This window comes from Poromitra crassiceps (assembly GCF_964638095.1).
Source record: "Poromitra crassiceps genome assembly, chromosome: 5".
Lineage (NCBI taxonomy): Eukaryota > Metazoa > Chordata > Actinopteri > Beryciformes > Melamphaidae > Poromitra > Poromitra crassiceps.
The window spans coordinates 32501-45995 of record NC_139642.1 but is presented as its reverse complement, the minus strand read 5'-3'; positions in this window follow the sequence as shown (position 1 = coordinate 45995).

The following is a 13495-nucleotide window of genomic DNA, read 5'->3' as shown; positions in this document are numbered from 1 at the left end:
CGGTAAAACAAAACAAAGAGCAGCAATAAAATTCAAGTATGGTAGACCTCCCTCACACACAAACAAACCACAATTGTAATATGGCCTCTAGTCCTCCTCCTCCTCCTCCTCAACCACACCCTCATCATCCTCTTCCTCAATCAACAGTTCATTATTGAACTCCTCTTCCTCGTCCACTTCCTCCTCCACCTCATCAACCTCCTCCTGCCCCCTTGCCCTCCTCAGCATCTCCCTTCCTGCCTCACATGGCATCCCTGGCTTGAAACAGTGGATCTCTCCATCCTCGCTGCCATCAGCCGTCAGCCCACACACCTTGAAGGATAATACAATCAGCAAATTAATTACCATGTACTATGTACTAGGCTACCACGTACACACACACACACACACACACACACACACGTAGCCTACCTTGAATGATTTCTTCACCATGGCTACATCCAGCATGTCCCAAGCTCTCTGGACCCAGCTCACCAACAGACGATGGGAAAGGGCTCATTAGTCCCCCCCCCCGGGTGTACTCTTTGTCAGTGTCACCAGCCATCCAGTCATCATAAGATGCTTTGAGATGGGCTTTGAATGGTTGGTTCCACATGACATCTGGTGCCTGGATGTGTTTGGTACACCCCCCAGGGATCACAGCTGATTGGATCTTGTATCCTCCTCTTCTCAATTCAGCCTTGGTCGCTTGGCTGATGTGGCATCTGTATGAATCCCACACAAGGAGCTGCTGCGTGAAGCTGAATCTCCCGACGACTTTCTGCAGCCAGTGTGTTGTTAAATCGTCATTCATCCACCCATTCTTCGATGATGCTATGACAACACCAGCAATGCTCTGCATCGCTTTGACATCCCTGACAGCAGCCTTAAACACCACGTAAGGCTTCAGCTTAGTGCCGTCTCCCTTGGCAGCCAACACGACAGTCAGATGGCTCTTCTCATGGCCTGTGCTTTTCAACGTTACCGTCTTGGCCCCTCTTTGATTCACTGTGCTCGATCCGACCACACCGCCGTTTCATCCATGGCTATGATGTCTTTAGCCTGGATCTTCTTGCTCTCAATCATTCGAGTTGAAAACACAAGGAAATTAACAAGCTTCTCCGTGTCCGTACTCTCGTCCTTTTGGGCCACGGTGGTACGTCTCCTCCTCACAGAAAAGTTGTTACGCTTGAGGAATTTATCCACCCAACCGCCACTGGCATGGAACACTTCCCCGTCTAGCTTGTCAGTTGCAGAAGCGTAGATCTCCTTGGCTTTTGCCCTGATCATTTTCCTTGAAACTCTGTTGCCACACGCTCGCCTCTGATAGATCCAGTCATGCAGTTTCACCTCCACTTCCTCGCTGGCCTTCTTCCGCCCTGCTCCACTCAAACGAGCCCGCTTGGGGTTCCCCTCGGCCAACGTTACAAGTTCGGCTTTGTTTTTCTTCCATTCTCGGATCCGCTTAGGATCGACGCTGAAGTGCTTGGCTGCAGCCTCACCAGATGTCTGCTGTGCATATGCCACCGCTGCCAGTTTGAACTTAACATCGTACTTCTTATTCTTTTTCTTTCCTAGACCTTGAGGTGCATTTTGCTGCATTCAGATCTGCGTTGTCGGTTTCGTCTGCGTTAGGTGCCTCATCTGCACTGACATTAGGTGACTTGTCTGTGTCTGTGCTAACGTTAGGTGTGTCTGTGCTAACGTTAGGTGTGTCCGCCATTGTAGCTTGATAGCTCTCATCTTGTGTGTTCGGTTCGGACTTCTTCGTGTGTTCGTTCTTCTTTGTCGTGTGATTACCGTAAATGTTGTTGTAGAGGGGGGGAGGGGTGGCAGGGGGGGGGTGGGGGGGAGGAGAGAGGGGCGGGGGGAGGAGGGGTGGTGGTGGTGAGAGGTGGCTGAGGGAGGAGGGGGGTAGGAGAGGAGGGGGGGGAGGAGGGGAGGCGCTCTGGCAGAGGGGTCGAACCTGGCGTAGAACGCGTTGAGTTCGTCTGGCAGGGTGGGAGACGCGTTGGCTTTTTGCTGTTTTTCTCCTTTAGTGTGTGTATTGGGATAACTGAAAAGAAAAAATCTAATAATTGCTCCCGGCTGTTATGGGAAGACCGGCACTTATGTGCAGAATTGAGTTGGACCCCCTGCGGTTATTGGAGACTCGGCGGCAATTGGGGGGAGGGCCCCTATTAGAAGTTTTACGGTAGTAATTTAGACTCTTATTGGCATGACGTTACCGGCAACATATAAGCTGTCTGAATTTTGCATTGGGGCCAGTTCAATAGTGAGGCATGGAAAGCCTCACTATACGCCATCATATCTGTGTCGTTTCACTTTTGACTGAAAAATGATGCCTCTAGATTAAAGAAAAGACACTATGTGATCTTGACTTTTATGTAAATGTGCGCATTCGTTTTCCTTATAGATCATGACTGCCCCGCAGCTAGCTACGTTAGCTTCATGTTACCTAGCATGTAACGTTAGCGTTAGTTGCTTTTGGAGACACAAACCCTGGACGTTTCATTTTAAGTAATGCATGAGGTTCTCTATTGTTTATGCCAGCACTGGGAGTATGAAGTGCTTTAAATGCAGGGATTTTGGTCACAACAAGCTTGTGGAGCGCTGCCTGCTGAACTAGGTAGCCACAACCAGCTAGCTAACGTTATCCACCACAACAGCTAACGTTAACGCCAAACAAATCCGCTGCCTCCTCCCCACGTTTGGTTTAGCGTAACGCCAGCTCAGACTTTCCCCTAATCTCAGAAACCTTGCGGGACATGTATTGCAAATTGCAATAGTGGTTTTGTTATCATTTGAAACTGTCAACAGCCACACTGGAGGCGGCCATGTTTCGCCAGCTGCTCGGGTTGGTTGCTGGGGACGGGTGTCTCTGACGCGGTTTGACGCGTTTGACGTATCCATGTGATTCCCCCTCCCTTCCTGAGTGTGACAGAGCTCTACCTTGAGAGGGAGAGCTGACAAGAGGAAACGTGAAGCGAGTCATGCCGGCGGCTTAAGTTATAAACAATGCGTGACAATTATACTCACACAAACTCTTTAAGACACTCCCCCACGGCAAGAGACTGAGGTCTGCCAAGACCAGAACCACCCGCCACAAGACCGCCATCAGCCTCACCAACAAGGCCCGAAAACCCCTTCCGCCAAGGGCCTCACAAACAACCCACCCCCCACACACAAACTCTGTGTGTGGGGGTAACTGACTGGTAAATTGATGTAAATTCCCTGCACATTGATGCCCATTTAACTTAGCCTGTAAATTTCATGTACATTCAATTCAACTCTTATCTAACTCTGACTGTAAATTCATGTAAATCCACTGCCTATTTATGATGAAATGAAATGAATGAAACGGAGACAATAGTATGTGAAATACTTGGCTAACATACTAAATAAATTTGATTTGTAATATACTTATACAGTACCAACCTAATTAATCTGTATATTTCTTAGAAGAATGTATTTTCTTCAGGATTGCTCTGTCTTTGGCCAGCTTCTCCATGAACTCCTGGCAGGTGAGGTTGAAGTTGGTCTTCACAATAAGCATGGCCTTGATGGTAGGAACAGTGAACCTATTTCTTGCTGTTGTCCATATATCATTCATTTGGGAGAACACTCGCTCGACTGGTGCATTGCTTCCAGGTAAGCACATGATAACAGATGCTAATCTAGCCAGGTTAGTGTGTGGGATCTCATTCTGTTGGAAGTGGGTAACCACTGTGCTCCATCTCTCACTAAGCGGTGTCTCAGATCTTTTCCATTCTTCAAGCGATCCCCCTTTTAGGAACTCTTGCAGGGCAGTAACCTCGTCAAACAATGCATCCTCATTGATGGTCACATTGGGGCATTTTTCCTGCAGTGTGGCTGCTGCCTTCTGGATCTCTTCATCATGGGCCATTTCCTGAGGGGGGGCTCGGCGGGAATGACCCCCACAGGTATAGAGGTTCCCTTCATTGGACTTGCCGCTGGTGCTTATGGGCCTCTGCCAGCCCCCATTCATGGCTCTGGGACAGGTGGTTCTGAAATGGCTGTCAGTTAAGACAGTGCTGTTGCCACTAGGGCCGTGCACCTTCGCCAAGTAACCAATGTCGTGAATATAGAATGATAGTTACATATATAACTATGGATCTCTGAGGCCATGTTCAGACTAGGAGGCCAAATCCGATTTGTGAACTTTAATGACCTATTAATGATTCTATCCATATTGGTTTTATGAGTCTGGGTGCTCCAAGTCTCATTTGTGTCACTTGTCCCAAACCACATATGTGACAGCTGCTGGCGTTTTGACCCACAAGTAGGGCGAGGTCATTTTTCAGTTTTTTACAGATTCTGAAATGGCAGACTGTAAGCTTTCAAATGATGTGTCACACATTGTAATCTGAAAAGAATTGAAGGAGATAATGGCCCCTATCTTCCCACTGGCCTTAGGCACTAAACTGGCGTTAAACGCAAAAAAACACGCTTTGTGCCTGCCTCTGGAAGGTAGTATCATGTTTTTAGGCCCCGAAATGCGCTTTACGCCGAAGAGGTGGGGCGCAGTGCCGGAATAGGCCAGAATGGGCGTTTTGGCCTTAAATACCGGCCTAACGCTATCTTCCCCACTGGTGTTAATTTAACGTTTAGCGCTTTTCAAAACCAGGCCTTATTCAGTGTGCATATTATTGTGCGTAATTGCGCGCAGCTCTCCTCTGCCATCTCACTCTCTCTCTCTCACTCCCTCTCGTGCGTCAGACAGGCACAATGACCGATTAAAAAAAAAAGTTGTTATACCGTAGTTTTGAGCCCGTGTCATTCAGAGGCTGTTGCATCATCCTACCTGTGCAGTGACGTGGGGGAGAAGAAAAGGTAACGAGAGAAAACGATATCATTCTGCCCAAACTTTCACCAATCTAATCTCATCATGACATCCAGGAATAGGTTATATTTTTCTAGCCGATGCGTGTAGAACATTATTGTCACATTGATCTTGCTATAGTGTAGTAGTGTATTTACATGCTTGCTGTATTTAAACTGCAGTAAGATTGGTTTGAGAAGCATAATAATGTGGAATAATATATATGGAGACAGACGGGGATGAAAGAGGGAGGGGGGAAGCTCAGAGCGCTTTGGGCTTTTCTGATCGGATTGGATCGCTCCGTGGAATGGAACATGAAAGGGACATTGTGATTTGTTTACTGCACTTCTCCAATGAGCACATTGTGAATAATTCTACGCTTAAAAGGCATGGTTATAATGCTTAAGGCCACATGTAGCGCTGACATGGCCACGCCCACTAATATGGGCTGCACCTGGCGCTAAGCGTTCATTTAAGGCCAGTGGGACGATAGAGCCCATGCTTATTTGATTGTTCACACTCTGGAAAGTAAGACGCTGAGAAATCGGCCCTCAAAGTTGGAGAAGTTTTTCACACCTGAGGCAGCCAGTTAATGGGGGAGTGAACAAATAGCTGCTCATTTACATTAACCACTCCCCATCCTCTCCAGCTGATCACTGTCACTCCACTGAGACGATGAGATGATGAGATGAGATTAGATGAACTTTATTGTCCCAGAGGGGAAAATTGTCTTTGGCATATAGTGCCATACACAGCCACATATCGCAAGTACATAGAGGTTTTGACACTATACATACAACAGACAGAAAAAAACACATCGAAACATACAGTGTAGACCCTTGCTAACATGCACACTAAACTTCCACTGGGAAATTGTGCAAGTGGGGTAGTATAAAAATAAGACAGCGAATACTGGTTGGTTCATTGGTTCAACACTTCATCCTAATTGCTCGTAAGCATATTGCACAAGTCATCATGGTGATGGGTTTCATACACTTTCTGTAATAAAACATCTGAAAGCAAAAATCTTATCAAATGGGGTACGCGTGGTCTAATTTTGAGGTATCCATGCTTTTATCACTTCTCATCTGGATTATTGTAATTATTATTACACTAGTGCAGTGCCCGTTCCCCCATGCACCACCCCGTGGGCGCTTCCCCCCCGCACACACACTGCACTCTGTCAGGTCCCCCTAAGCGCAAGTTTGAAGTCGATCCGACAAACAGACAGTCCTGGAATAAGTCCAAATTGCATAAACCACTTTTTGTGTTGCCAGTAGGTGGCGCTATGCCAGATTGCATGGAATTCAGCTCCCTGCACTCCGTTGAGTCCCCCTAAGCGCACTCCCTGAGTTTTAATTTTGAAGTCGATCAGATGAATGGTTATCAAGATAAATCGCTATTTGTGTTGCCAGTAGGTGGCGCTATGCGCAATTGCATGAAAATATGGCACTGCACTGCACAATAGGGCACACTTCCAAAGTTTGAAGTGGATCCGACCAACGCTTCTCGATGGCATGGAGCAGATGATGATCATCCATAAGCAGTGGTGGAAATGGCCAGGTTTTACTCTGGGAACCCTACTTACACAGGATGGGGGTTCCCGGAAGTGGCGTGGCCCTAGAGGATATTATTTCTGAATGCGTGACTCATTATAGCCTACCATTATAGCCACATAAAAATCTCACTTAACTAAGATCACTGAGCTCTACTGATTATTTCCCCTTGATTTTATTCATGGCAAACTTAAATATTAATGCTGCTTATTCAGCTTACAAATACATGTTCTCCTACTATTCTCTGCTGCTTTCAGGCTGCCCTCTCTCTCATGTTTACTTAACCCCCCCCCCCCCCCCCCCCTCCCCATTCAATCTCAAGGACTCGATGTTGATTTAGTTAATGACCCTGTGTTGACTGTTCTCACCTCCTTAACTCATTCACCGCCAAAGACGTCTTTGACGTGTTATCAGAAATAGCCATCCACGCCAAAGACGTGTTTGACGTGTTTTTGTTTTTATTAGTGCAGGGCGTAGTTCAAACACTTCCTCAGCCTGTGACATAGTATCAGGTCCCTAGCATCTAAGACAACACGTGAACAAACACATACCGCAGCTGTTGTTTTGAAATTGAGCAAGAGGAAAAGCAGAAAACGGATAAACGCTTCCTTGTGCACTATGTGCAGACAGGAGAAACGCCATTGAAACGCCCCTCGCGCGCTGCAGGAGCTGGTCGCTTTCCTGTGTGCCAGCCGGAGAAAACGGGAGAAAGTACTGTAATCCAGAGATGCGTTTGATCATCGGAGGAATGAGGAAATGATCGATCAGAGGGGCGGTGAGGACGTGTTGAATAGCCGAGGGGAAAACGGGAACGATCAAATAGCAGGGAGGATACTAGGACAGGGAGACATGGACGAGGACGGAGGCAGAAGCGGCAGTCACAGCAGCCCGCTGTCTGTTCTCAAGAGCTATTCAGTTGGTTCATGAAATCGCTGGGCTGCGTGCCCTCCAGTGTTGCTCCTGGCCAATCCCGGCGCCACAGGGCGTGGTTATTGCTTATCCTATGTGGGGTTAGAAATCACGCAACGAAGGGGGATCGTGTGTGTGTGTGTGTGTGTGTGTGTGTGTGTGTGTGTGTGTGTCTGTCTGTCTGTCGGTGTGTCTGTCTGTCTGTCTGTCTGTGTGTCTGTCTGTCTGCACACTCACTCACACTGCTGTATTGTTGAATGTAAAAAAAAAGCACTTCATGTGTATATATATATATATATATATATATATATATATTTTTTCATTTGTGTCATAACGAATAGTATTTACATGTCTGATGTCAATACAGTTCAAAATAAAAGAATTGAGAGCGAGTTCTGCTTGAGAATGTGTATTTTACAGAAATTGCATTTTCTCCTGTTTGTCATCTCAGAGAGACCTTTTGGGTGAAAACAGGGTGTATATAAATGGATATAAGTAGAGTACAGAACATGCTAAAAGCTCACTTTTTTTTTCCTGGTGAACCCAGAGACGTACATCTTCATTTTGAGGTATTGCAAATCACTCTGGTGCTAATAGATAATTTACTGTGGGTCTTGAAAGATGACCAACAATTATGAAAATCTTTGGCCTGTGCTAAATATTGGCAGTCCTAAACTGGCCATGAATGAGTTAACGACCCTATGGCCAGATCAGTTGGAGCTTGAAGGAGCGCAGAACTGAAGACAGATATTCAAATATCAAACGTGTTTCGCATCCGAATCGCACGGAAACAGGGCCCTGCACTCCGTCGGGTCGCCATCAGCGCACCCCCCGAGTTTGAAGTCGATCCGACCAACGGTTCTCGAGATACGCGAAGGACAGAGAGACAGACAGACAGACGCTCCCGCAATTATAGTATAGATGTGTGCCTGTTATGTTCTTTTTTGGCTCCTTGTGCAGAGCAAATTCCCTGAGGGGCAATAAAGGTTTCATTCATTCATTCATATAATAATAATAATAATAATAATAATAATAATAATAATAATAATAATAATAATAATAATAATAATAATAATAGGATATAATATGAATAAGGATTTGATAAGGGAGTTCAGAAGCTGCTGAACAAAAATAAAAAACACAAAGACATTGGTTTCAGACTGTGCTTCAACTCAAGCTAGTTAACTAGCAAGCAGCAGATAAGCAAACACGACAGACACACACACACACACACACACACACACACACTGTGGCTAGCAGGCCTCGCTAGCACGCTAAAGTTTTCTTTTGTTCTCAACAAGAGATGGTTGTGATGGGGGTATGCTAGCAGTAAATACAGAGGTGGGTAGTTTACCCACCGTGTTTCCCCTCATTGATTGTTACAGTTGATCTGAAAATAAGCGAGTAATCTATTGTTAGATGATGTCATACCTACATCTCCCCATGAATAATTAAGCAATATAGCATGAGAGCAAGTGTGTTGTGGCGAATATATCCCGCTGATAAGCTGCGGCCTCGTGGGATAACAGCTTATCAGCGGGATATATTCCACAACACCACGCAGCTCGAGTGCTATATTGCTTTTATAAAACGGTTTCCAAGTATAATAATATAATAATAATAATACTATAAGTCCGACTGGCATGGTATTCTGATAGAGTCAGTTGAAACACTACTGTAAGGCGGGACCTCTAGCAAGAAGATAGACATGCGGGTGATTTGATTGGATCGTTCTGGAGACTGAAGTCGACATTGGCCAATCCTGGCGCTTGCTGAGAGCTTTTTGCAAAGCCCGACACCAGAGCCGTATGCCGACACCAAGTAACGTTACGTCTTATTTAGAAATGCGGGGTTAAGAGTGAGGGCGCGCGAGAGAGGGGTTAAGACATTAGCCCGCGTCTATTCTTGTACAAAACATCATTTTCTGCGAAGTATTAGTAAAGTTATAAGCGAAGATCGATTCACAAGGATCTGAAAGCTGTCTCCGCCATTTTGTTTTTGAGGTAACCAAAGCCTTTTAGTAAGAGAGTTGCGCCATCATGCATCCATAATGACTCATCTCGTCGTAAGGGCCTTTCTCTCTGTGTGGAGTTTGCATGTTCTCCCCGTGCTCCCCCAGGGGGGTTCCTCCGTATATAACCCCCCCCACTAAAAACATGCAGAAGATCAGATCGTCATCGTCATCCGACCAGTGACGACAACATCCGAAGTCGGTCCCCGGGCGCTGTACGAGAAAGCGACCACTGCTCCTGGCCTGCCCCAGGAGGAAAGGACAAAGCCAGGATGGGTTAAATGCAGAGGACAAATTTCACCGGCCACCGTCAGCATGTGTGTGTTGTGGCCCTCCGTGCATGTATTGTAGTGTGTTGTGTGACAATAAAGACGGGCTGCCGTCTGAAAATCCTTTAAAAATCGTTTAATCATTGTACAAAGACTTGAAGGACTAGTGACCCTCCATACAGCAGATCAGGAGAAAGCTGTTTGGCTCGAGCGCAGCGCTGCTTTTTAGTAAGAGAGTTGCCATGGCAACCAATAACCCATGGCCATGGGTTATTGAACTCGGTTACTGGAATTATACAATGGCTGTGAACCAATCAGATTGCTTGATTTGAGAGAGCCGTTTTATAAGAACTGTTAGATGATGTCATGACTACATCACTATCTGACTACGTCACTGGACGCTGTTAGGATGTCATCATTGGGATGTCGACAGTGAGGAGGTCACAATCCATGATCATGTCATCACTGATGATGTCACAACGCAGTGTGATGTCATATTCGGGACCTATAAGGGTGTGCTCTGCAAGTCCTCTGTAGTTGTTCATAAGATTGATCTCACGAGAACCCTCTGCAACAGTTCCCATCTTCGAGCCTTGCAGACTCAGCTATCAAGTGCTACAGCGTTCCTAGTTATCGAGACTTCAGCTTACCAAGTGTGCCTTGGACATCAAGGGCTCTATCGTTGCAGCGGCGCAGTTTCTAGGCCGAGCGCCAGCCGCAGCGCAAAGCAGTGGGCGTGGAAAGGCGCACTTGATATCTTGGTATCGGCGCTAAACTCAGCCTCAACCATTATAACCACGCCTTTTAAGCGTAAAATTATGCATTGTCCGCTCATTGGAGAATTGCAGGGAAGAGACACACGCTTGCCTTTTAAGCTCCAATTCCTGGACAAATCCGGTAAAACCAGACAAAGCCAAGGGCTCCGCCGCCCCCCCCTCCCTTCATCCGGTCTGTCTATCTCCATATATAGGCTATTATTCCATATTATTATGCTTCTCAAACCAATCTAACTGCAGTTTCAATACTGCAAGCATGTAAATACGCTACACTATAGCAAGATCAAAGTGAAAATAATGTTCTAAAGGCATCAGCTACAAAAATATAGCCTATCCCTATATGATGAGATTAATTTTATATTGGTGAAAGTTTGTTCAGAACGATATCGTTTTCTCTCCCCTGCTGCAGGTAGAATGATGCACATAAATATACCCTACATTATGTAAAGTCATTGCATAAATGTGTTTTTATTGTAAAACTAAATGTGAAGTTGGGCCGGACATCACAGTATAGCACATGCGCGTTCTGAAGCGCGTTCCGCTGACACTTATCTAAATGACGTTAAATCGACAAAGGATATATATAGGCCCAGGAGGAAATATATGTTTCACTTAGGGTGGTGTTTTAATTTCGATGATTTATTTGGTCCAATATTGAAATGTTCTACAATTGCAGGCTGTGTTACCATTACACATTATTTTAGATCGACCTTTTATATCTATTTCGCCTCATTTGGTTGCTATTTAGTAGCGAAATTTAGTACCCAATTGCATGCTGGGGCATTCACAGGCAGTCAGAGAGAGACAGTCGTATTGTGCCTGTCAGACTGCCTGCAGCCTCAAAGCGGTACGGACGGAGTTGTTTTACCCAGGCTGGAAGCGTTGTCACACAGGCTTGTGACAGTAACTCAACGCGGAAGGATTTATTTCACAATAAACTGGTAAACGCACACCAATGCCTGCTCCTGTCAGTAGGAGAGAGTGACACAGAGAAGGGTGACAGAGGACTGAATAGGCCTGCTTTTCAAAAGCGCAAAGCGCTAAAAGTAGGCCAGGTCGGAAGATGGCTGGAAGATAGGAGTACGCCGGTATTTAGCGCCGACACGCCCACTTTGGCGCATTCAGGGACTCCGCCACGCCCATTCGGCCTAAAGCGCATTTGGCAGCCTAAAGCCTATTGCTATTTTCCCGAAACAGGCGCAAGGCACGTTTTTTTGCGTTTAAGGCCCGTTTTAGCGCCGAAGGCCTGTGGGAGAATAGGGCCCCAAGTATCCGCACCTAAATCCACCAGTCTCACAGCTCGCCTAACATCTATAGGCTATGGTTTATGTCCCGCCAAAGAACTTATTGATAAGAAGCGCTGGCGAGGGACAATCGCACACAAGAGATGCGCCATTTTGGAGACACCCATGACGATGACACCACGCAAAAGAGGCGATTTTCGGGCCAAAATGGCGGCAGCGCTGATCTAACACTCGCTTCTTTCCTTCCATATTCTTTGTTACTCTTCGACGACTGCACACGTCAAAACGTGCTAAAACATTTATATTATACAGTCTATGGCTAAAACACACATCTATCCATAACTAGATGTTCGCACAGTCCCTAAAACAGAAACAAAACGTAACTTTAGGGCTCATGATTAACTCATTGAGTGCCAGCCACTTTTGGAAAACGGATGCTCCCAGTGCCAGCCCTTTCAGAGCGTTTTCAGTGATTTCTCGAGGCCCACAGAATATTGTGTGATATTACTATGTAAACACTGAACACGCCCAAAGAACGATGAGACTATCTTGTATCATCAGCAAAAAAAAGTTTATTGATATCATTTTCCGTTCTATAGTTATGAGCAGTAGAAGATAGGTTGGTTTCAGCAAAAACAGATGTTTCAAACTAGAAGCTGAGATAATGAGCCTTTTGTGAAATGAGGCATTTCAAGCACATCACTGACTCTGAAGCTAATATTTTCTGATGTAGTGACACCTCAAAAATAATTTCCTTCAATAAAAGAGCGAAAACAAAGGAATTTTGATGGCAAAATAATATGTTTTAGCTGCAACCAGCAGCGCTGGCCCCTGCGTGCGCAGACCCTACACTTTCTTGCTGGTCTTGATTTACTGCTGGTGGGCATCAGATATTCTAGCTTGTGTTTGCCAATCTGTCTGTCCATCGAGCCTGCTGTCTGGGTCGGTGTTGTATGGTGCCCTGCGTGCCCCACCCCCCTCAACTGCACACTCCTCCTCCGTGGGAGTGTCTCTGGTGGCTCTCTGCTGCGTTTGCTCTGCACTGAAAAGTGCGCTACACCCAGCTTTTTCACAGCGTTCCGCCGTTTTTGTCGCCGGCTCCCAGCGCTTCCAGCTGAGAATAATGTAACCTTTTCTGGCAACTAATCATGTGGAGGGGCTATCGCAGCGGAGACGGAGGGGCTCAATTGTGGGAGCAGCTAATGTTATGCTTCATGCATATCGATGCATACCGATGCGGTTTCCGTTTCCCCATGACTTCTTCTCTGTTTTTTCCTCACCTTTCTCTAATCTGGAGAGCACTGTCGCCACCTAATGGGTCCGTAAAATAGCTTATATACCTTCAACATCCCCCATATTTTTACAGGAGATGCATCAGGCTTTGATCCACGTCCCACCGTCAAAAAACGCAATTGACGACTTTAGTCGTCATTGGCACTCTACGTTACTATTTGAATTGACGACGATAGTCGTCATTGGCACTCAATGAGTTAAATACAAACAAACCAAGGAGGAAAAGCCAGAAAGTGCTTCACACTGCTGCAGTCATCAGTAACTCTCATAATGTTGTCTGTGTTCTGCGTCTGGACCGCACTCGCAGATAAAGTTTAAAGAATCGTGCTTAATCCAACAAGATCATCTCACGGGAAACACTAACGTTACAGCTGGCATTCCTTGGGAATTCTGCGCGTCCTCAACGTTGTGTCAGGAATATAAACAAAAGCCGTATAGCCAATCGAAACTCGGTATGCAAATACAAGAATGGTTCTACCATTAACCTTGCTAAACAGTGTTAAAGCGAAAGTGTCCCCGAGTTATCATTACTGTGTTATAGATTTAGAAATACAAATATGTGTTTCATTTCCATGATGCTGTGTATTATATTACAAAATAAAATACGTTGCCTTT